Source organism: Netta rufina (assembly GCF_964035555.1).
Source record: "Netta rufina genome assembly, chromosome: 1".
NCBI classification, from domain to species: domain Eukaryota; kingdom Metazoa; phylum Chordata; class Aves; order Anseriformes; family Anatidae; genus Netta; species Netta rufina.
The window spans coordinates 70,203,048-70,224,582 of record NC_140123.1 but is presented as its reverse complement, the minus strand read 5'-3'; the positions used below and the strand labels follow the sequence as shown (position 1 = coordinate 70,224,582).

Below are 21,535 nucleotides of genomic sequence, written 5' to 3'. Positions count from 1 at the left end.
AAAATAAATAAATGCAAACAATATAGAAGATAGAAAAGGAAGAGAAGCCAAAAATAACCAGTGGGCACTGCTGCATCTGGAACTTTTAACAGCTTGGTTCCATTCCCAAAGATAAGGGTGCTCCTTTCCCAGGTAGAGTCAGAAACAAAAAACTGTGAACTGAATTGAAAGAATGACTTGTGAAATCCACTCCTCTTCAGGTTTGATGTGTGGATGAAGGTGAGGTGTTCTTATAGGAAAGTTCATGGTACTCAGCTATGCATTAAGGACGCTGGAAAGAAAATTCTTTTCACCAGTCTGGCAAATGTTGTGTTAAACCCTGCAGGGGCTGGAGATGTTTCTGCTCAACCAGGTTAGCATGATGGATTCTGTGAAAAGGAAGATGACAGGCTATGTGTAATGTTATAACTTTCCTAGCAGAATCATATATAATGTTTGTATAAATCATATGTATTTATGGAAAAAATAATAACAGGAGAGAATATGTAACTTTGATGGGAAGAAGAAACCTTGTCAACCACTTTTATACTTCATTGAGAAATGCCTTCTTTTACAAAATTTCAGAAAATTTCCCAGTTTAAGCAAACTAGTTTCACATCTGCTGTAGACAAAAACCTACGCTCTGCCTTGCACACATAAATAATGACAGCATAGCCCTGTTGAACTGAGTCCACTCTCCTGGAGTAATTATGTCTCTTGCTCTACTGCAGATCATCTCTGGGTGGGGAACTGGAGAGGAGGCACACGCTGTTATTCTGGACTATAAGTGGAGATTGGCATAGGCGCAGAGAGACAGGGGTGTGGAGCTACGGAGCAGTTCTTTCTCAATGGAGATAAGGTATTGACACAAATGATGTTTGTAATTGCCTCAGCTGAGTTATGATTAACCCAAAGGATATGGGATGACTTTTGAAAATGAAGCTCCTCTTATACAACAAGTACCATCTCATGCTTTTTCTGATGTATGTGCTCATGCATAAAAGAGTGTTCAATCTTGTAATTACTTCTTGGATAGTCACTTAAAGGTCCTAACAGCCCTTCTGGCTGCTCTCCTCTCCTCTCCTTGTGTCCCTGAAACAAGCCATAGCCACACAGCAGCTCCATGGCCTGTGAAGACAGGCAAGTGCTCAGCATGTGGGGCCGCTGCGGTGGCCGGGGGCTGTGGCTGGAGCCAGAGCAGCGTCAGATAGGCAGTGAATGCCACCTTTCAGGGCCTGGAACTGAAAGGCTACCATTGTTATCTGTGTCTCTCCCTGACCACATCTCATGACCTGGTGTGCAGAGCCTTACACAGTGCATCCAGGCACAGATGGGAGGGCTGGGATGTGTCCCTGTCTCCTTGCCAGCAATGTGCAAGGACTTAAAGTTCATGGGCACTCAGCTCTTCCTTGGAGGCCTCCCCACTGCTGGCCAGGCATACTCAGTGCTAGGCTGACTGGTGTGATGAAAACCTTCACATGAAGCACTTGGAGACCTCCAACAGTAGCCATCAGGGGTAGGTTTGTCTAATACCAGCGGGGACTGAATGATGGGACTACCAGTACTGTCTTAGCCTCACCCTGAAAGAAAAAGAGCATGAGGTTGGCTACCAGGGGTGGATTTCCTCTGATTTTCTGTGCTGCAGCCTTGCCTGGATTGAACAATTTGTTCACCAGAAAGTGAATCTTTCATTTAAGTTCACTGGATAATTTAATTTCTTTTGTTTGGTTCCAACACAGCACAGACTTAGACTGTCAGCTCAAGGTGGCAAATCAACACCTAACTTCTAACTTGCCACTGAGCATACACTGTTGCTGGAAAACTCTATTTTTTTCTGCTCACTACCAGTGCAGAGGAAGCCAGCCTGTTGTCACACTCATTATGTCTGGCCACTTTGCAGGTATAAACTAGACTAGGCATTTCTTCTGCCATGTCTGTTACCTGTCTACTCTTCCCTCTGAGAAAAAAATTATGCTATTTCAGGTTGGTGCCAAGCAGATTTATGCAACTGTGTTTTCACCACATCTGCTAGCTCCCACTACTCTTACCATCCGTCTCCTCTCCAATCTCCTCTCTGTTGCAGACAGGCCCTCACAGGGACAGCAGACAAGAGGAATAGCCAGGAAGAAAGTTGAGGAGAAAGGAACAAAGCCTAGTAAAGAGCCCAGCCACTGCTGGACTTGGGCTTGTCAGAGCCTGGCGTGCATTTACTTGGGGCAGCTCCAGAAAACACGGGCAAACAAGTCTGCAGCTACAGGACACCTGCCTGAGGTGGACCAAACTGTTCCCAGTTAGGAAGACCCCATGAAAAGTCATCTCTCTCTCCCCGTTCACTGTGCAGGAGGGAAATACAGGCATTTCCCTCCAGAGGACTACTCAGCTGAATCACCCAAGGCCTTATAAATGTAGGTGTCTATGGTGAAAGTGTCCATGTGTGAACTTCATGTCTATTCTCCCTGTTTTGGGATGTGAATGATTAATCAATACAGTCAATACAGTCTTGAGAATTTTTAATCTCACCCTGAGGTGGACACCCAGATGGGGCTGGGGCATCCTTTCTCAGACTGCATGGACTTTGCATCTCCAAGGATTAGAAGAGGGAGTTTAAACCTGCAGTTTTCATGTAGACACCTTAAGTTTGCCAGCACAAATCCCTCCTACCTTATGGTGCGATGATTTTATCCATTAGAGGTGTCTGTATCTGTATTAAGTGTTGGAGACTGGTTAGACTAGACACCCAGATTTTAAACAGATTTAATGGAAGTTGTGGCCTCAAGTGTTTTCTTGAATGTGGGCCTGCACTGGTCAAAAACAAAAGTAATATAAACTCCACATATCACTGGCTTGGCCTTTGTGTGTGTGTGTTTTTCCTAAATCCCGAAGGAAGATGGAAGAAGATTCCTAAAAAAACCTTTAGGAAGATTCCTAAAAAACACACCACAAGTTCCCCAGAACTAGCTTCATTTGGTGTGAGCCCTGACACCGCTCTTCCCTGCCCGTGCCCTCTGTGCCTCACACAGGCACTGTCCTGTCATGGTGGACAGGCAGGCCCAGCACTATTCCCTGCCTCCCCCAGGCCTCAGTGTTGAGGGAACAGCCCTGGCATGGCAGGAAAGTCTGTCAGGAATGCAAAACCCCCTCTTCGCTAGTCTGAGCCCCTCTCCGCTAGTCTGAGCAATGCCACGTCCACACAACGGCCGGCCTGTTCACAGGCTTGCTGTTCCCTACCGAGAAACTGATGTTTGCTCTGGGGCTACAGCTGGGACTTGCTGCAATCACGTGGGCGATGATCTTGTTTAGTTATCTATTTATTTATCTATCCTAACTCGAAAAACAGAACTACATGGAAATTTTCTCCATAAAAGAATTTATGGAAGGCATTGGGAACCCTGTTTTTTGCTCTGAAAATATAGATAATGAAACTAAAACCATGCTTGGTTTCCTTCCCAGCTGTGTTCAGTTCTAATCCATGGAAACAGAGCAGTTTCCAAGCTCAGTATTAGAAAAATGATCGGTTTGAATCCAGACCCCAGCTAGCTCCTGTTATACTGTACAGCCTTATGGACATGAAATCCTAAATTGAACTGAGCAACATCGCAGCTTTCTCTTTGCAGTCTTCTGTGGACATGATTTCATAATTTAGCAGTATTATTTGTTATCTTTTTTTCCCATTGTGTGACGTTCCACATAGTATCTCAGCTATGTGCTGAACACATTTTTAGGGACATGAGACATGAAAGTGCCACTTTCTCTAGTGCAATTATGTGATGATGCTATGCAGTTTTTTCTTAAACTTAATAAGAGAATTAGGGAAGGAAAATATTTTTTACCTGCAACATAAATGAATCCAACAAAATAGCATCCTCAGCTTTCATACTTCTTGCACCCAATGTATTCCTGGAATGAATGAGGACACTTGAAGGGAACTTATAAAAAAGATGGGGAGCAACTCTTTGCTCAATCAGATAATGACAGGATGAGGGGGAATGGTTTTAAACTAAAAGAGGGGATATTTAGCTTAGATGTTAGGAGGAAATTCTTCACTTAAAATTTTTCCAGTGCCTCACTCACCTCAGATGGTGAGGCACTGGAACAGGTTGCCCAGAGAGGTTGTGGATGCCCCATCCCTGGAGGTGTTTGAGCTCTCTTCTTTCTTTCTTTCTTTTTGTTTATTTCTAAGCTTGTCTGCCCCAACTGCTTGCTGGTTATATTTTCCTCTCCACCTCTTCTCCTCAGTCATCCTTTGATTGTCGTGCTAGGAACAGACTTTATAAACAATAGAGTGGTCTCATATTATGGATTCAGACCTTTCTGACCTCTGCTGACTTTGTACTCCAGCCTCTGCATTGATGCCTGCTTTTCCATAACCACAGAGTCATTCCCATACTTAGTGTTTGTGTCACAGCTTTGGTCAAGACCTGTCTGGACACAAGCTGTATAGCTGCTCTACAAGGCTCCAGGGGATGAGCTGCCTGCCTGCCCCAAGGTGGGACCCATCCTCCTGTCCCCATCTGCCCTCTGTCTGCCTCAGTGAGATGTCCCCACACACCCAGGCTACATGGACAGTCCCTGCTACGAGTCAGTGACTGGAAGAAGGGAAAGCTTGGTTTTGTGCAATTTTGTTGAAGTTCCTATTTCCCTTGCTTTATGGATCTACTAAAACAATAATAAATCCTTGATGCATTTCTGTCCCATTTCTCACCATGCTCAGACATCAGCTCCGGTTTCTCAGGACATCACTCAGGGTACTGAAGTGCACCTATTATCTTCTCCTGAATCATGGAGTCTTTCAGGTCTGCCCAGGTTTCCACAGGATTGGCAGCTAACTGACTTCTGAAACCCCTTTCTACCATCAGGTACTCATCTGCTTCCTATTTTTATTTTGTCCCAAACATGCTCAGTGTATTTACTTTGCCATTATCTATTTCCCCTAAGGATATATTAGCTCCTATCTGTGCTGCTGGGCAGCTATCTTCTGTTCTTGCAGATTGGTGAGGAGTAGTTAACTGACTTAATCACTTCAGTACTCTTGTCTGGGTAGACTTGACTCTTTCAGACTCATAACCTGGGAGAGAAATGCTGCAACTCATTTCCCTGTGCACAGTGGCCTCCAAATTACCACAAATTTATATATGGATTTTAGATTAGTTCTACATTTGCCAGGGAATGCCCTCATTTCTACAGCTAGATTGACAGTTAAAGACGTATAGGAAACATGCAAATGCATAGCTTGAATTTCCCATTCCACTAGAGTGCATGAACTTTCTTCTTTAACATTGTATTTTTTTCCCATGGTGAGGTTTTGGTAGTAGAGGGGTGTGGAGGTAGGCTGGTGCTGCAGGGATGTCTTGCATGAAAAGAGACCAGGGGCTGCCCCCATGTAGGACACAGCAGGTTCGAGATGGCTCCAAAAGAAACCCACTGCTGGGCAGAGCTGAACCCATCAGCTGGTGGCACCACTGTGAAATCATATTTCAGAAATGGAAAAAACTGCTGTATGAAAGCAGCTGGTAAAGTGAGTGAGAAAGTGTACAGAGAAACAGCCAAGGTCAGTGCAGCAGGAGGGCAGGAGGTGCTCCAGGCACACAGCAGCTGTTCCCCTGCAGCCTGTGGAGAGGCCCCTGGTGGTGCAGGCTGTCCCCCTGCAGCCCATGGGTCCCACATGGAGCAGATCTCCACGCTGCAGCCCCCCCATGGGTGGAGGAGCCCCCGGTGGAGCAGGTGGATGGGGCCTGGAGGAGGCTGCGGCCCATGGAGAGCCCCCGCAGGAGCAGGCCCCGGGCCGGAGCTGCAGCCCGTGGAGAGGAGCCCATGCAGGAGCAGGGGGTCTGGGGGGAGCTGCCGCCCACCCGTGGGGGACCCGTGCTGGAGCAGTTTGCTCCTGGGGGATGGATGGACCCTGTGGGACGGAGCCGTGTGGGAACAGTGCTTAAAGAGCTGCTGCCTGTGGGCAGCCCCTGCAGGCTCAGCTGGGGAAGGACGGCATCCCATGGGAGGGACCCCATGGGGAGCAGGGGCAGGGAGTGACCATGAAGGAGTGGTAGAGACGAAGCATCAGGGACTGACCGCAGCCCCCATTCCCTGTTCACCTGCACTGCCTGGGGGGAGAAGGTAGAAGAGCTGGAAATTAAGGAGTGAAGTTGAGCCTGGGAAGAAGTGATGGTGGGAGGGAATACATGGGTTTGTTTGTTTGTTTCTCACTATCCTACTCTGTTTTTAATTGGCAATAAAATAAATTGATCTTCTCCATGTCAAGTCTGTTTTGCGCATCACAATAACTGGTGAGTGGTCTCCCCATCCTTATCCTGATACACGAACTTTTTCATTTTATTTTCTTCTCTTGTTTTTCTGAGGGTGGGGAGTGACAGAGCAGCTTGGTGGGCATCTGGCAGCCGGAAAACGTCAACCCACCACAAACATATAAGCGTCAGAAACATTTCTTTTGATTCCTGGAATTTCTGCCTGGCTGTCCACTGTTAATCACAGAACCATATAATCACAGAATATCCCAAGGTAAAAGAGACTCACAAGGATCATCATGTACAACTCATGCCTCCATACAGAATCACCCCAAAATCAAAATATATGTCTGAGTGTTATCCAAACACTTCTTGAACTCCTGCCACCATCTCAGTGAAGAACTTTTTCCTAATATCCAAAATGAATCTCTGCTAATGCAGCTTCATGCTGTTCCCTTGGCAAACTGAACAGTGTGCATCCCTTAGGTCTATGCCTTCCTAAAATACTACTTGTATATCACTATGCTGATCAGTGTTGTCTTAGTCACTTCTTGCCCTGCTTGCTGACTTCTGTGTTGCATCTCATCTGTAGAGATGAAAACTTCATCTTTTTCTGTTTGTGCAGCATCTCCTGCTTTAGGGTCCTTAGCCACAGCTGGAGCATCTAAGCAATAGAAACACAAATAAATGGTGGCAGAGTTGGAGGGCTGAATAATTTACCTTAATAAAGGGATTTTGTGTGTGTGTATCAGAATAATCTTTAAAAGGAGTACTGGATCCACATGCAGTGGTTTAACTCCAGTTGGCTGCTAAGCTCCACAGAGGCTCTCGCTTAACCCCTCTCAGTGGAATGGGGAAGAGAATCAAGAAGGGAAAAAATGAGAAAACTCGTGGATTGAGACAAAGACAGTTTAATTAGTAAAGCCAAAGCTGCCTGCAGAAGCAAAGCAAAATAAGGAATTTATTCACTGCTTCCTGTCAGCAGGCAGATATTCAGTCATTTCCAGGAAAGCAGGGCTGTATCATGTGTTAGTGTTACTTGGGAAGGCACACGCTGTAACTCTGAATGGGACTCCTTCCTTCTCCCTTCCCCAGTTTTATTGCTTAGCAGGACACCCTAAGTTATGGGATATCCCTTTGGTCAGGTGGGGTCAGCTGTCCTGGATGCACCCTCATCCGCTGATGGGGCAGTGCAAGAAATGGAGAAGGTCCCGAGGCTGTGTGTGCAGTGCTCAGCAGCAATGGTGTGTTATCAGCACTATTTGGTCACAAATCCAAACCAACACCATACAAGCTGCTGTGCAAAAAAAAAAAAAAAAAAAAAAAAAAAAAAAAAAAAAATATGGAATGACACCTGTTTGTTTGTAAGCTCTCCATAAACTAATATTTTCATGACAATGATGTTTATGGTGGTGAAAAAAGTATGTGTCACTGTACCTTGAGGAAGTCAGCAAGTAGCCCTCCTGTGATATTGGTTGTAGGTATAAATAGATTTGCATTCACAAAACATGATTGGGCTGCCTGAGTTACAGAGCTGTCAATGACTTCCTCAAGCCTAGGCTATTATCACCTTGATGTTTGTAGACGATTAGACTAAGTTGGAACCTATTTTACATCAAAAGAGCAGCCATTACTTGTACTCTACCACCCCAAAAAACCCAACACGCACAAACAAACCACAAAACAGCAGCAACAACAACCATGAAAAAACAAACAGACAAACAAAAAAACACTGAAAAGCACACTTTGGGACAGTTAAGGACCTCCAGCAACAGCACAGATGGAATATCATAATACAAATTGTGCAATGGTCCATATCATCACATTTTCTCACCAGACTCATGCAGCAAGCACCTCTCCAGCAGCAAGAGAGAAAACAGGTCTTGGATGTACAACATGGATGTGCATCAAATGAGAGTGCTGGAGATACCTATTAATGACCTTATGGATAACCATGAGTTGAGCTGGAAGTGTTCATCTCTGCCTTGAGTCTTAGAAGGTCAAAAATAGCCGCGTATCTTTCACGAAAAATTGCTTCTTTAGGAAGGCTCAGCTAGCAGAAACCATCATTTCTACTTAATAAAGCAAAATGTCAATAGTGTCATTTTCTTTGTGAAGAATGAATTTTATATTATTTTTCCTTTTCTCTATTCTGCTCAAAGCTATCATATTAATGTAGCATCTGTTCTTTCTGTTGGCATATACCGTATTGGGACTGGGACTGTAGACAGACAGGACTACAACATTGTTGTTCTGCCAATTTATGTTTGATAAGGGCAAAAAGAGCTTGGCTGGTACAGTGCTTAATTAACCTTGCATTGCGTGCTGCAGTGGAATGTGTAGATCTTTGAAATTCCAGTATAAAGAATGAGAATGAGTATTTGTCAGGATAATCTTTTTAGTACTCCCTTATGGCAGAAAAGCAGAAGTTACTTTTCTTCCCTTTCAAATGCTGGCTGTTTTTCCTAGAGAAAACTGATAAATCTGCTCTTTTATAACTTCTGTGGCACTTTAACAAGGGTACATTTGCTCTGTCCTCCTCGGGACATTTTTTCCTGCTTCTGGCCTGAACTCGAGGCAGCGTGTTAAGCGTCTGATCAGTGAAGCTCATAGCAATCTGTTTACCCTTTCAGTCTTTGCCACTTGTTACAACCATCTCAGGCTTTGGAAGAGCTTTGTTTGGGCAGGGAGTAACGGGTGCTGGGAGTGAAATGAATGCTAGTTCCTCACTGAAATCACGTGATGGCAAATCTGGGAATTCCTGCTTCATTTATGAGAGTGCACAGGATGAAATGTCACTCTCTTCTCATCTAGAGATGCTTACTACAAAGAGCTGAGCTGCACTGCACACCAACAAAGCCATTCATCCAAACAAACTTTCTATTCAGAAAAAAAACAGGCATCTTGCAGCTCCTTCAGCTGAACCAAGTGTTTTATTTCTCACTTCTGTGCACCTTGTTTTTTTTCTTCCTTTTGGAGATCTTATTCTCAAACAAAAGGACCACTTTGGGACTTCTTCCAAAACGCAGGTAAAATGCAATCTTTCTACAAGACATTTTTTTTTTCTAGGATGGTTTAATGCAATTCTGTTATTTTGAGAGAAGTTTTAATATGCACGATAAAATAATACATATTAAAAGTTACTCTAACTTTGCAAACAGCACAGAGTTTTCTGTATAACATTTATATGTACCTGAGCATTCAGCATTTTAGAACATTAATGAAACATGTCAAGTATATGTTATAAAATTCAGTGCTTCTTTCAGCTGCATTTCCTTTTACCTCTGCATTAACCTTTCCCAGAATATTAAATATTTTAAAAATTCTTTTAACTTAGCTTAGATTGTAGATCCTTTGGGAACTCAAATTTCACTTAATTTATGACATTTATTTTTTTGCTCTTCCTATTGCATTTATGTGTAAGAGAAGTAGATCAGACTTACTATTTGGGCTGGGTATTCTGTAAAACATAGACACACTTAAAAATATGTTTAGGTCTGCATATTGAGGTGACACACAGATGTTGTAGAGTGAATGCATCTCTAAAGTAAAATGATTTAATAAAAATGAATGAAGTAGTTCATAGAATACTACTATTACTTTTCAGAAACATTCCTTTTCATGGATTTTACTCATGTTGATTGTACTTGTAACAAGCTCTTGTGATTTTTCTAGTTGTCTTGCTTGAGTAGTCTTGAGCAGAAAGAGAGCAGTCTGTCTGACCAACAATGCGCTGTTCTGTTCAGCGCTGCATATTTTGCAAGAGGACAAGGGCAAAGCTGCCCTCCTTCCCAAGAGTTTGAGATTTTACAAAGATATGAGCATTTGGATTTCAATGAAACTTAAGGCAAGAGATCAGCGGATTAATCAGTTAAAGATAGCTACATAATTTTTATGGGGAATATTTGTATAATGTATTTCTTTCAAGAACAGAATCTAGTACTCATATAAAACAGAGACTAAAGAGCTGCACCTTTCAAGAAACCTGGTTTGGCTGATGCATAGGAAACTCTTCATATTTCTCAATATGGTCACAGGTGGACATATTTGCTACCTGAAATCTCAGATAAGGTGTTTTCACATCTTCCTGTCAGAGTTTGTGGTTGTTACATGAGGGCAGCTCCAGAGTTTTTATTGACAACTCAGCTTTCACTGCAGGCTTTGTTCTGTCAGTAGGAGGCTAATTTGGACCTCATCTGTTCTCTGTTGAAACATCCATAAACTTTCTTCTGGGTTAAGCAGGTCACCATAAGTTAGTTTTAAATGTCACTGGAACAAAGCAAGGAAATCATGGATGACAGAACTGCTGAACAGATCCTGGTGACATAATGAGAAGATTTGTCTGGGTGATGGGCTTTTCCTGCAGCTAAATCCAGGAGGAGAAATGGTTCCTCACTGCAAGCCTTTGGGAGATGCTGTTTAAGTAAAAATGGAAGAAAAATTTGGGACTGTGACTCTGTGAAAATAATGTTGAGAGACAAAGGAAGAGTGGAATATTAGTCTAGGGGATTTGCCTATGGTTTTCCCTCCAGAAGGTGTGTTAAATAAAGGTAAAACCCACTAGGAGCACTGACACACTTAAACTTTTGCCCTTTTTTTTTCACTGGTAGGGAAATTAAATACAGAAGGGGTAAAAACGTGTCACCTCTGAAGAGCCTTGTTAGGCCAAGACAATGCAACAATTAATTCTCTAATTTTTCCCAGTAACAATAGCTGGAGAAATACTGAGACAAAAAAAAAAATAAAAAAATCCACAGTCTAATGATTTTTCCTTTTCTTTGTGACTGGGTGCTTTTGCCAGATCACATTTTCCCCTGAGGATTAACTTTGAACTGCCAATTAAAAGTTATTGCTAAATCCTGTTACAGCAGAAAGCCTTTAGGTTCTCACCGTTAAGACTTGGCCATTCTCTCTCTCACAGAATAGATTAAACTGCCGTGGCTTCAGTAAATTATTTTTACAGGATGTTGTTAGTACTGCAATAAAGTTTGCCTATTGATACAGCAATGACTCAGTTTCTTTTTCGAGAACTTTACAAAACCATGTCAGCCCGTCATACTTACGAAAGAAAGCTACTGAAGTCTGTGTGCCAAAGGTTGGATGACCCTTCCTGTGATTTTTGGGCAAACAAGCCACTGCAAAAACCCTAGTATTTTCTGACAGGCACCGGCTGTTATGGTTAGGGATTGCACGCTGTGTGTGTCTCTGCTCTGAGCAGGGACAAATGGAGCATTATTTCAGAAACCGCTGTGTGGTAATGGTTGGCAGATGTTTGCATTTTTAATGTGGTCACTATAGGATCATCACAGGCTTTCAAATCTCTATGTCCAGCTAGGAACAGATCAAACAAGAAAGAGGAATGAGCCTACTGACATTTTAATTTGCCCGAGAGAAGAAAGAAAACATTCTGTGTTCACTAGAAGAGCTGCAGAGTGCTGCCAAAACCATTCATTCACTTGAAGATGTGTGGAACATAAACATATTCACTCATAAATCAACATTCGGACTTTCATGTCCCTCGCATTTCCACGCCTTACCTCTGATCCTAGACCTGTGATCTCACTGGTCTTCTGGAATTCTTAATCCCTGCAGGAATATGACTGCACCCAGTGTTTTCCTTCAAAAAGGGCAGGTTACAGCAGGATACAGCATCTTCTGGTTGACTAGTGACCTTTTTTTTTTTTTTTTTTTAAAAAGTCATTTAATTTTTAAGTCATCTGCACAGCACCTATTGAGAGTAAAGCTAAGCCGGCAGAAATCCTCCTGCAGCTATCAATGGGTTTAGGTACCCGGTCTGTGGTATTTCAGGAACCTACAAAAAAGAGCAAAGAAAGTATTGAAGAGGGGACCGAGATAATTGGCAGCTTTGGCCACAGCAGGGAATAGTGAAGCCCTGGACGTATCTCTCAGAGAAGACGTTTTTTAAAATGGAGCCTACCTAGGAACAAAAGTACCTGATCCAGGATCTATTGCAGTGTCATAAGACCCTTTAGCTATGTGGCATGGAGGGGTCTGTCGTGCACAGATTTTTTCTTGTGCTTTGCCAGCCTCGCTCTCCATCAGCAGCAGATGAGATACCCTTATCTTCTTCCACGGCCATATGTGTCACATGTCAGAGTTTTGCTGTGTCACCCAGCTCAGCACTGTAGCCATCTTATTTGATGCTCATTGCCTTTCCTTGGTTTGCGTAAACACATGACTTTTACTCTCTTGGGAAGGCTTATTACTGTTGTGCTTTCTTGATCTGTAGAAATACCAGCACACACTGTGGATGCTACACTTGTGGTCTCTTGTGACCATTTCCCTTCACTGATGAAACCTGTAGATAGCAGAGAACTTCATCTCTTTTACATATATCATTACAATTATTTAATTTAACATAGAAAACCCATCTGCTACATTTCTGTTTCTGCTACATTTCTGGTTTAATCAAATAAAGATTCCTGGCATGATAAGCCTTATAACCTTGTAATTTCAAAATTGAAAGCAGCATTGATGATTCTTTTTTTAGTTGACCAGGCTGTGATCTCTGTTGTTTCACACAAAGGAACAGCACTTTTGTTCTTGTTGCTGTTGTTGTGGTTGTTTTTTTTGTGCTAGTTCCCAGCTATTGAATTCTGCCCAGGCCCAACAGGACTGCCTTCTGCTAATACCATTGCTGTGGTCCTGCAGCATGCAGGAATGAGCTGGGGCCTCATTCATGCCCCAGCAGCCTGACAGGGATGCCCTGTACAGAGCTCTCTTCCTGGAGGAATGGCGTTGGGATCATTGCTTTTCACTGGGTGAAACAACCGCACCCTGAGAAATTTTAAGTCAAATATAACATTGCATTGACCTGTGCAGTATTTTCTTTTCCATCATTCATGGGCTGATTTGTTAAAAGCTCATTTTCTTTACCTGTCATCAACCTAGGAGGACTTGCAGCATACATTTTCCTCCCAGTCATAGAGCCATTTACATGACTTTTGTTGGCTTTCTGGTGACAGATTAGCGTGGATCTGTTAAGCACAGTGCAGGGAAGCGGCCATCCCTCAAGACAGCTGCACAGCTGGGCTGCACTTTGTGTCCTGCCAGGAGCAGCAGGGCGAGCGCCGTGAAGCCACTCTTCTCTCTGCCTGGGGCAGGGGCTGGCTCTGCCCCATTGCTTCAGCAGAGAAGCTGGCTGGAAGCTGGCAAAATCAAAGCAGAAATGCAAGTGCAGCAGTTCCTGTTCCTTGAACACCCCCCAAAGGGCATTTATGGGTGATTTTTCCTCTGAAAGAGGTTCCCTTTCTATTGCAGTGAGGTCCAGCACTTTGTAATTGCTTGTCACAAAAATCCAATTTAGTTATGGCTTTGTTAGCTTACAGGTTTGTTATTTCTTTTATTTTTTATTTTTATTTTTTATTTTTAGCAGAACAGCACAATCGGTGAAAATGCTTCTTGAACACTATATTTAAGTCATAACACAAGCACCCTAAATATGTAGGAATTTTGTAACATTTTCTTGGGGCCAGGGCGGTGATCAAGGGAAAAAGTACCCAAAGCAACTACAAGTAAAACTGGGGAGGCATTGCAAATGTTCAGCATCCAGCATGACAGACCTCTCTCAAACTACTACTGCTCTTAAACCACAGGCTCTGCTATGCAAGACATTATTCATAACCTGTAGGCATATGTATAGCTGGGGCATCTTTTTGTCTGCAGAGCCAAATGTTCTGTGCTTCTGAATGAGCCATTCCATTGTTTGCACGTCTATCCCTAGTTATTTGTCTTAAAATTGGTGTCTGGTAATTTCAGTCATTGTGGTTCTTTGCAAGAATGCTGATTTTTTTTAGTGCCAGGCAGGCGTTATTCTATAGGAGCTGCTGCAAATTTCACAACACTGTGGAGATATCATGACTGATGGCTAATTTAGAGATTTGTCTTAATCAAGCTAAGCTGTGTTCTGCAGACAGAAATATTTGCCTAAGTGGTATCTATTTATCATCTGTACTCTCCATACCATATAGCATTTTGAATACTTTCCATTTGTATTTAGGAACATATGCAGGAACATTTCTGGTTAAGAAGGCTGTTTTTAAAGCAAGAACAGTTTCTACCTGTTTTGTAGCTCTGGCAATCTGGTTTTGTGCCCCAACATGGGGCACAGAAGGTTTGAGAAGAGGATAGATTTGCTTGGGGTATGGAGTGTGCTAGACTGAATTTATAGATGTTATAGCTGTTTAGCTGCTAATAGGCAGGCTTTTGTGCTTGTCACGGGGCTGGCTTGCCTTACTGTATGTTAGAGTCCAATGCTTGTTAGTGGCTGCTTTTGCTTCTGCCATTTGCTCTATTCCTTGTCATCTTGCTTTGCTGTGCCTGGGAACGCTTTGATAAGAGCTGTGGTCATCCACCTGGGCTGGCTGGTGGCCAGGGCATTGCTGCTGTTCCTGTGCTGCTGCTCGGGACAGGCTGGAACTCCAGAATGAACTCGTGCCAGAGGGACTGGGACCTGTGGATGAGCCCATGTAGAGCATGTACATCCCAAAATGTCTCTGGCCATGGGTAAGTCCACTCCAGAGCAAGCACACCTCGAAGCATCTATGGCCAGGGAGAAGTCCATGCTGCAGCAAGCACACCTTGCAGTGTCTGTGGCTGCAGGTAAGGCCACACCAGAATACCTCAAAGTGTCTGTGGCCATGGGTAAGACCACAACACAGCAGAAGTGTCTGAAGACACCTCTGAAGGCACCTCTGTGGCTGATGGAAAAGGCTGCATCAGAGCAGCCATGAGCACCTCAAAGTGACTGTGGCTGTCCATGCCACACGTTGCTTTTGCCTGACCTAGTAAATTGTCATTGTCTTAACCCATGAATTCTCTCACTTTTACCTTTCCAATTGTCTCCCCCATCCCACCTGGGCAAGTGGCTGTGTGGCACATAGCTGCCTGCTTGGGTTAAGCCATGACATAGTGTTTAATATTTGATTTTAGATCTACTATTTATTTTTTCCCCAAGATCCACAGTCTTGTGTTGATATGCCCTTGCCTGATTTGCTTTAAAATTTCATAGCAGGCTGAATGAGGCTAATTTAATTTATAAGCTGTTCCTTCACCCTGGAGATACAATTTCCTGCTGAAACCACTTTTCCTGGTGCATTGCACTAGGAAGCCAAGCAGTGCAGGAGAAAAAATATGTTTCACCATAGTCAGCAGTGGACAATTATCTGTCATCTGAGCTGGAGCTGGGTTGTGATGGCTCCTCATGTGACAGCTCAAGCCTCTGGTAGAGCAGGGTCTCAGGGGCCTGCTGTCAGTGTGCAGGGAAATGTGGCCTCCTCACACCGTGGGTTCATACTCAGCTGCTCCTCAGGCTGTCTGTGTTTTACCAGGAACACTTCTCTGCTGGCTGAGGAATTTTACCTCAGGGTCAGGCCGGTCAGCTGAGGAATGAATGTCAGCCAAGTGCTCTCACTGCTGTTGTGTGTTGCCTGGCCCTCGCCTGGTATGGCTTGCTGCAAGCTTTGTGGTCTTGGTTTCATGTGCTTCTAGGTGGATGGGGGCCTGGTGTATGGTGTAGTTTCAGCTGGGGCCTTGCAAGGAGGAGATGGAGGATAAACTTTTCAGAAAGTGTTGATAAAATAAAATAACTTCTATCAGTTTTGAAAAACAACCTTATGGATTGATAGGGAGATACCCAGTTCTGCCTGAGCCCTTCCAGAACTGGAATTAAGCTTGTGGTCCTCAGAAACTGTAACATTTCCAAAGCTTTCCCATTGGTTCTGAGAAGAAATAAAGAATTTGGGAATAAGAGGCAGACGACTTCCAGAGGTCCCTCGCAGGGTGAATTGTATTTTGTTCTGTGTCCCCCTTCATTGTGGGGCTTCAGATGGCTTTAAATCTTTTGGGGATGTAAGAAATCTCAAGCTGCATCATCCACACAGGAAATGAATGCCCTGACCACAGGCTGCCAATTCTCCTTTGCACCAGCCCAAGAGATACGCAGAAACTTGTACAGACAACTCCTCTGCAGAAACTGGTACAGCTCCAGCAGCTTGTACTGGTAGATAGCAGCAGCAGAATACCTGGAGTCATGTCACATGCCGTGCTGGAGGGACGATCAGATAAAAACTGAGCTTTGGACTGAACAGAGATTTTAATCCAACTCTGCTGTATTTGCAGTAACCGCTTGGTCTTTTTAATGTTTTAGGGTCTGTCTTTTGGTTTGCTTTTAACCAGAATGCTTGCAGCTTTCCAGGAAAACCCTTCTATTAATAAAGCATCACTTGCAGTGAATTGCCATGGGCCAGAAGCACTTTGCAAGAGGAAGTTATGAATATTTGGCATTTTTTTTTTCTGCATTCAGAAAGTGGCTGGTCAAATTCATGCCACAGAAATGACAGAATCATAGAACCACAGAATGGTTTGGGTTGGAAGAGACCTTAAAGCCCATCTAATTCCAACTCCCTGCCCATGGCAGGGACACCTCCCACCAGACCAGGTTGTCCAAAGCCCCATCCAGCCTGGCCTTGAACACCTCCAGGGATGGGGCATCCCTGGACAACCTGTGCCAGTGCCTCACCACTCTCAGAGTAAAGAATTTCTTTCTAATATCTAATCTAAACCTACTATTTTTTTTAGTTTAATGCTATTACCCCTTGTCCTATCACTACACTCCCTGACAGCTTTCCTGTAGGCCCCCTTTAGGTACTGGAAGGACACTGTAAGGTCTCACCAGAGCCTTCTCTTCTCCAGGCTGAACAACCCCAACTCCCTCAGCCTGTCTTCATAGGAGAGGGTCTCCAGCCCTCTGATCATCTTTGTGGCCCTCCTCTGGACCTGTTCTAGTAGGTCCACATCTTTCTTGTGCTAGGAGCCCCAGAGCTGAATGCAGGGCTCCAGGTGGGGTCTCATGAGAGCAGAGCAGAGGGGGAGAATTGCCACCCTTTCCCTGATGGCCACGCTGCTTTTGATGCAGCCCAGGATGCCGTTGGCTTTCTGGGCTCACATTGCTGCACATTGCTGGCTCATGTTGAGCTTCTTGTCAAATCCTACAAGGGCCATGGAGAACAAAGCTACCATCACCAGTTCAGGAGCCGCAAAACCCTGGGGACTGGGGAAGGCAGGACATGAGATTCAGGGTGAAGGAGGGCAGCTCTGAGCTGCCCTGGGATATCTACAAGCAGATTCACCGAGCTGTGCCTTAACCTTTCCTTAACACTGTGCTTCTCTCTTTATTAGGTCAGTTCTCTAAAACCTCTCTCAGTGTCTCTTAGCCATGTTGTCTGCTCCTTTGCCTTCCCTTTTAGACTGTCTGTGTGTGACACACTCAAATGCAGTGGATGCTTCAACTTCTATGAAACGCCTCACTGGGAAGACTGTGCTTTAGCTTGAGCCTAGAAAATGTCCTTCTCAATAATCTGAATGGTAACTGGCCATAACAAATCTGGAGTAGCTTCACACAAATCACGCCTAACTTGGCCTGGGGTTGAGCAGGGACCTGATGCGTGAAGGGACAATTCTCATACACTCTTTTTTTTCTGTTTTCAAGGAATTTCTCAGCAAGTATGTTCTAATTGATGCAGTGTGTCACATGATAGCTTGTCTTTGGCCAGCATGGGATATATTTGGTGTTGTGTATGCACAGTCTAGCACCAATACATGCCAAATATGAGGGTTATTACTTCAGACTGTATATCTTTAAAAAGGCTGCACAACTATAGTGCCTCAGGAATACCACATTCTGCTAAATTTTTCTGTGTATCATGTTTTCATTACATAGTCCTTTTCTTGTCTTGGACATACAGGCTGTTTGAGTGCTGGGACCCAGTGCATTTGGGTAAGTCTCTGTAAGGAAATGATCCTAGATGACATGCCCCAGATCCCGATGAAATTCCTCTCAGCATGCATCAAAGATTGTATGACCAAGGATTAAACCAGTGACTGTGTTTTGTACCTTCCCTCTCACTGTTACCATTTTTTGCATCTCTTTCTTATCTAATTGTTTATGGCGTGGCTGTGGCAAACTTCAGCAGCAGGCTGAAGTCTCAAATCTGTCACAACATGCATGCTTCACCTTCAGTAACTCAAGTGCTCTAAATTAAATAGTAAAGCAGTTCATTTGCATGCATGTAAGAACAGCAGTGAAGCTGAGATTTTCCAGCCTTGCTCAATCTATGAAGCTGCAGCCACCTTCATTTTGATTTCAGAAGTGTGTATTTTTCTGTTTTGCCAGGGGTGCAAAGGAGAAAGTCTTTGCCATTGACTTCAATAAGGATGAATTTCAAGGGCACCAAGGTTTCATCCAAACCATTTTTCTAAAGCAACTTTAGGATATGAATACCCCAAAAAGTTGTCCAAGGAAGGCTAATGTTCAACACTGAACAAGACTGGTGTTTTGTGAGGCGGGACCTTGAGGTATTTGGGGTTGCCATTTCCAGGATTGGCATGGAGGCCCCACTGAGGACCATCAGAGGGAAAACTCTGGGGAGAGAGCCAGCACACCCTGACCTTGCAGGTTTGCAGAGACAACTTGCTTTTGTGTTCACATCCAAAGACCATCATTTCTTTCAGGTACTAGCAGGTCAGGAGGCAGCCCTTAGCTGGTAGCTGTTGTGGTTTTGTGCAAAATTCTTGGTTTGGGCAAAAATTTGTGGAGATGCTTCATTTCTCATGGAAAACAGCACAGAGGGACTGCTATTGCCACCAGTAAACCTTTTTCCTGGAAGTTTCTCTCCCCAGTCAGCTATGAAGATATCTCCTACACAACCCTTTGACAGCACAAAGCTGACACCACACACAAAATCTCTTGGTTTTTGAAGAGTCAGGAGCAGGGCTGCTGTTGGATGGGCAGCCCAGTCGCTCTGTTTTAGGTGCCTGGTGTAAAAACACAGTGTTGGTCAGAGACATCCTCTGCAGGGCTGTTGGACAGACTGTGCTCGTGCTGTATGCAGGAAGAGCAGCACATACCTGTGTGGGTGCCGGGACAGGCAGTGCTGTCTTCCTGGCAGTTCATCTGCTAAGCATAAGTGCCCATGAGTGCCAGTGACCCCATGCCATCCCCTTTGTCAAAAGGGTCTGTTTTAGCAGCTTCCCAAGGAGAAGCAAGGTCAAGATATTTCAGGTTTGAAACAAGAGGTGGGTTGACATGAGGAGCACATAACCAGCCATCTTTTTGTTTATTAGAAGAATTTCTGCAGGTTCAGTGCCTCAGGGCAAGGGAGGGAGGCTGCAGACAGCAGCACTTATCAGTGTGGTTTCTTCCTCTGCAGAGTGGGTGAGGTGCTCCACTGGTACCGGAGTCACAAGGAGGAAAGATCTGCACAAGTCCCACCAGCTACAGGGACTGCAGAGAAAGAGCAGAGTCCTGCCTTCTCCTCCCTTGGAGGGTTCATTTTGAGAGTGTTTTTCTCTTATTGCTGGGAAATCCAATTAAAATACAATATCTGGCTAAACTTGCTATCTTTATCCCAAAAGCATAATGAGCTCTTTGCATTTTGTGTGCCTCTCAGCTAATGAGTTCTCCCCTTTTATACGGAAGTTCTGAAGACAGATTTTTATTAAGAAAGGAAAAGAAGAGTCTGAATACAGTACCTTTCAGACATCCTGCCCATGTCAAGAGCTGCCAAAGCATGTAGAGTGCGATTACAGCTTCCTATTTCATTGCTGAAGTGGCTCTATAAATAGCAGTGTTCAATGAAAATTGCCAGCCAAAGCATTGCTTTTTAAGCATGAAAATGCACAAAAAAATCTCAGTAACTAGATTTTTTTTTTTTTTTTCCCTAAGCATCCTAAAGGTTTTATAGGTCCAAAAGGAATAGATTACTGTAAGGATTTTTGAAATAACTTCTTCTACTGTGATAACGGTATCTGTTTTTCCTTTTTCTTTTTTTTTTTTTTTTTTCCCCCAAAGATCTGCAAAGCTACGGTCTAAAAAACAAATTTCAGTTGATACTGACACTCATTAATACAATCTGGAAAATGAACCCTAAATGATAGTGAGATGAAAGGAAATGTGTAAAGCCAGACTTTCACATAGCTTGGGTTTAAAGGGGACTCTCATCTCTAACTTGCACTCTTGTATCACACATTTTCACATTTTATACAGTTTTCCCAAGTCTTGGATTGAGTAGTGTCCCAGTGATAAGTCTAGATGGGAAGATATTGCCAGTCTGCTGTCCTCAGTAGCTTGTTTCATGTTTCAGCAGTTAATCTATGTGACCACTTAAAAATGTCATAAAAAATTGCTGTATTTCCTGTTTGGATTTATCTGGCTTCATCTTGCAGACATCAGTTTTTATCTTGCCTTTTCCACTAAGTTAAAGTATGCATTAGTACCAGATATTTGCTCTCTGTGGAGGTGGCCTAATAACTGAGTCATCGCTCCATTTTTTTTTTTTTTTTTTAATGGGACTTTGCAGTAAGGCATTTCTCAAGCCCTTGAATTATTTGCATTGTGAGTTTTCTGCACTGCCTCTCTTCTTCCAAATTCCTTTCCAAAAGGAGAGCCCTAGTACTTGGTAGGAAACAAATTCTAACATGGCAAGAGATCAAGCCTCAATACCTGTGTGCTATTTGGCCTTAAGCCTTCAGGGATTACATTTGTCCTTTTTGCTCCATGGTGCAGGAGGATGCAGGCTGAGTTCCTTGTTAAATGCTGGAGCACCTTGCAGGGCCACTGCTCCTCGCTACATAGCTTCACTGTCTGTAAATAGGCTGCACTCTTTGGTCCTCGACCTATTATGCGCCCAGGTCTGTATGCAGAGATCCTTGGTCTGACTGGGCCCAGATGGCTGCCTTAAAACAGGCTGTAATAATACAAAATTCAAACTGCAAGGCTATCCATTAAAAAAAGTGTATCTCATTAATATCAGGGCATATAAACTGAAGCTAAAGGTCTGTATTCCCACAGGGATACTTTTCACAACAGCTGTGGCCAATGCAGGACTTCCAGTTAAACAGCTGTTACCATTTCTCCTTGCATTTAGAAAAGAACAAACTTTTGCATTCCTTTTGAAATGTTTTACCTATGTTTATCAATCATTCATGGACTATAGACACCTTTTCCCTCTTCATGCAAATTGGTTTTCTTTAGCCATTTATTTACTGTTCTAGAAATCAAACTAGAGTTCAATTTATCTGTCTTTAATGATACAGAAGAGAAACCAATCTTTTTGGCAAAAAGATTTTTCTGCATCTACCCACAGACTGCTGTAAAGTCCCATAAACCAGAAAAAAAATGCTTAACATATTAAATCTAACACATTTCATGAACACTTTCAAAAAAAGTTGAATGTAGTAAACACAACAATTTCTGGACTTTGCTAAGGAATAAATTAGTTGAACTACAACTCTGAGCA

At 43.5% G+C, this 21,535-nt stretch overlaps 1 protein-coding gene across 1 annotated transcript in view; it reads left to right on the top strand.

Moving 5' to 3' along the window:
* Positions 1-708: 708 nt before the first annotated feature.
* OCA2 (OCA2 melanosomal transmembrane protein) overlaps positions 709-21,535 on the top strand; it is a gene marked incomplete at its 3' end in the record, with an annotated part of 212,861 nt that continues 192,034 nt past the window's right edge. The window contains exon 1 of the mRNA XM_084297206.1: positions 709-838. The remainder of the gene's footprint in view (positions 839-21,535) is intronic.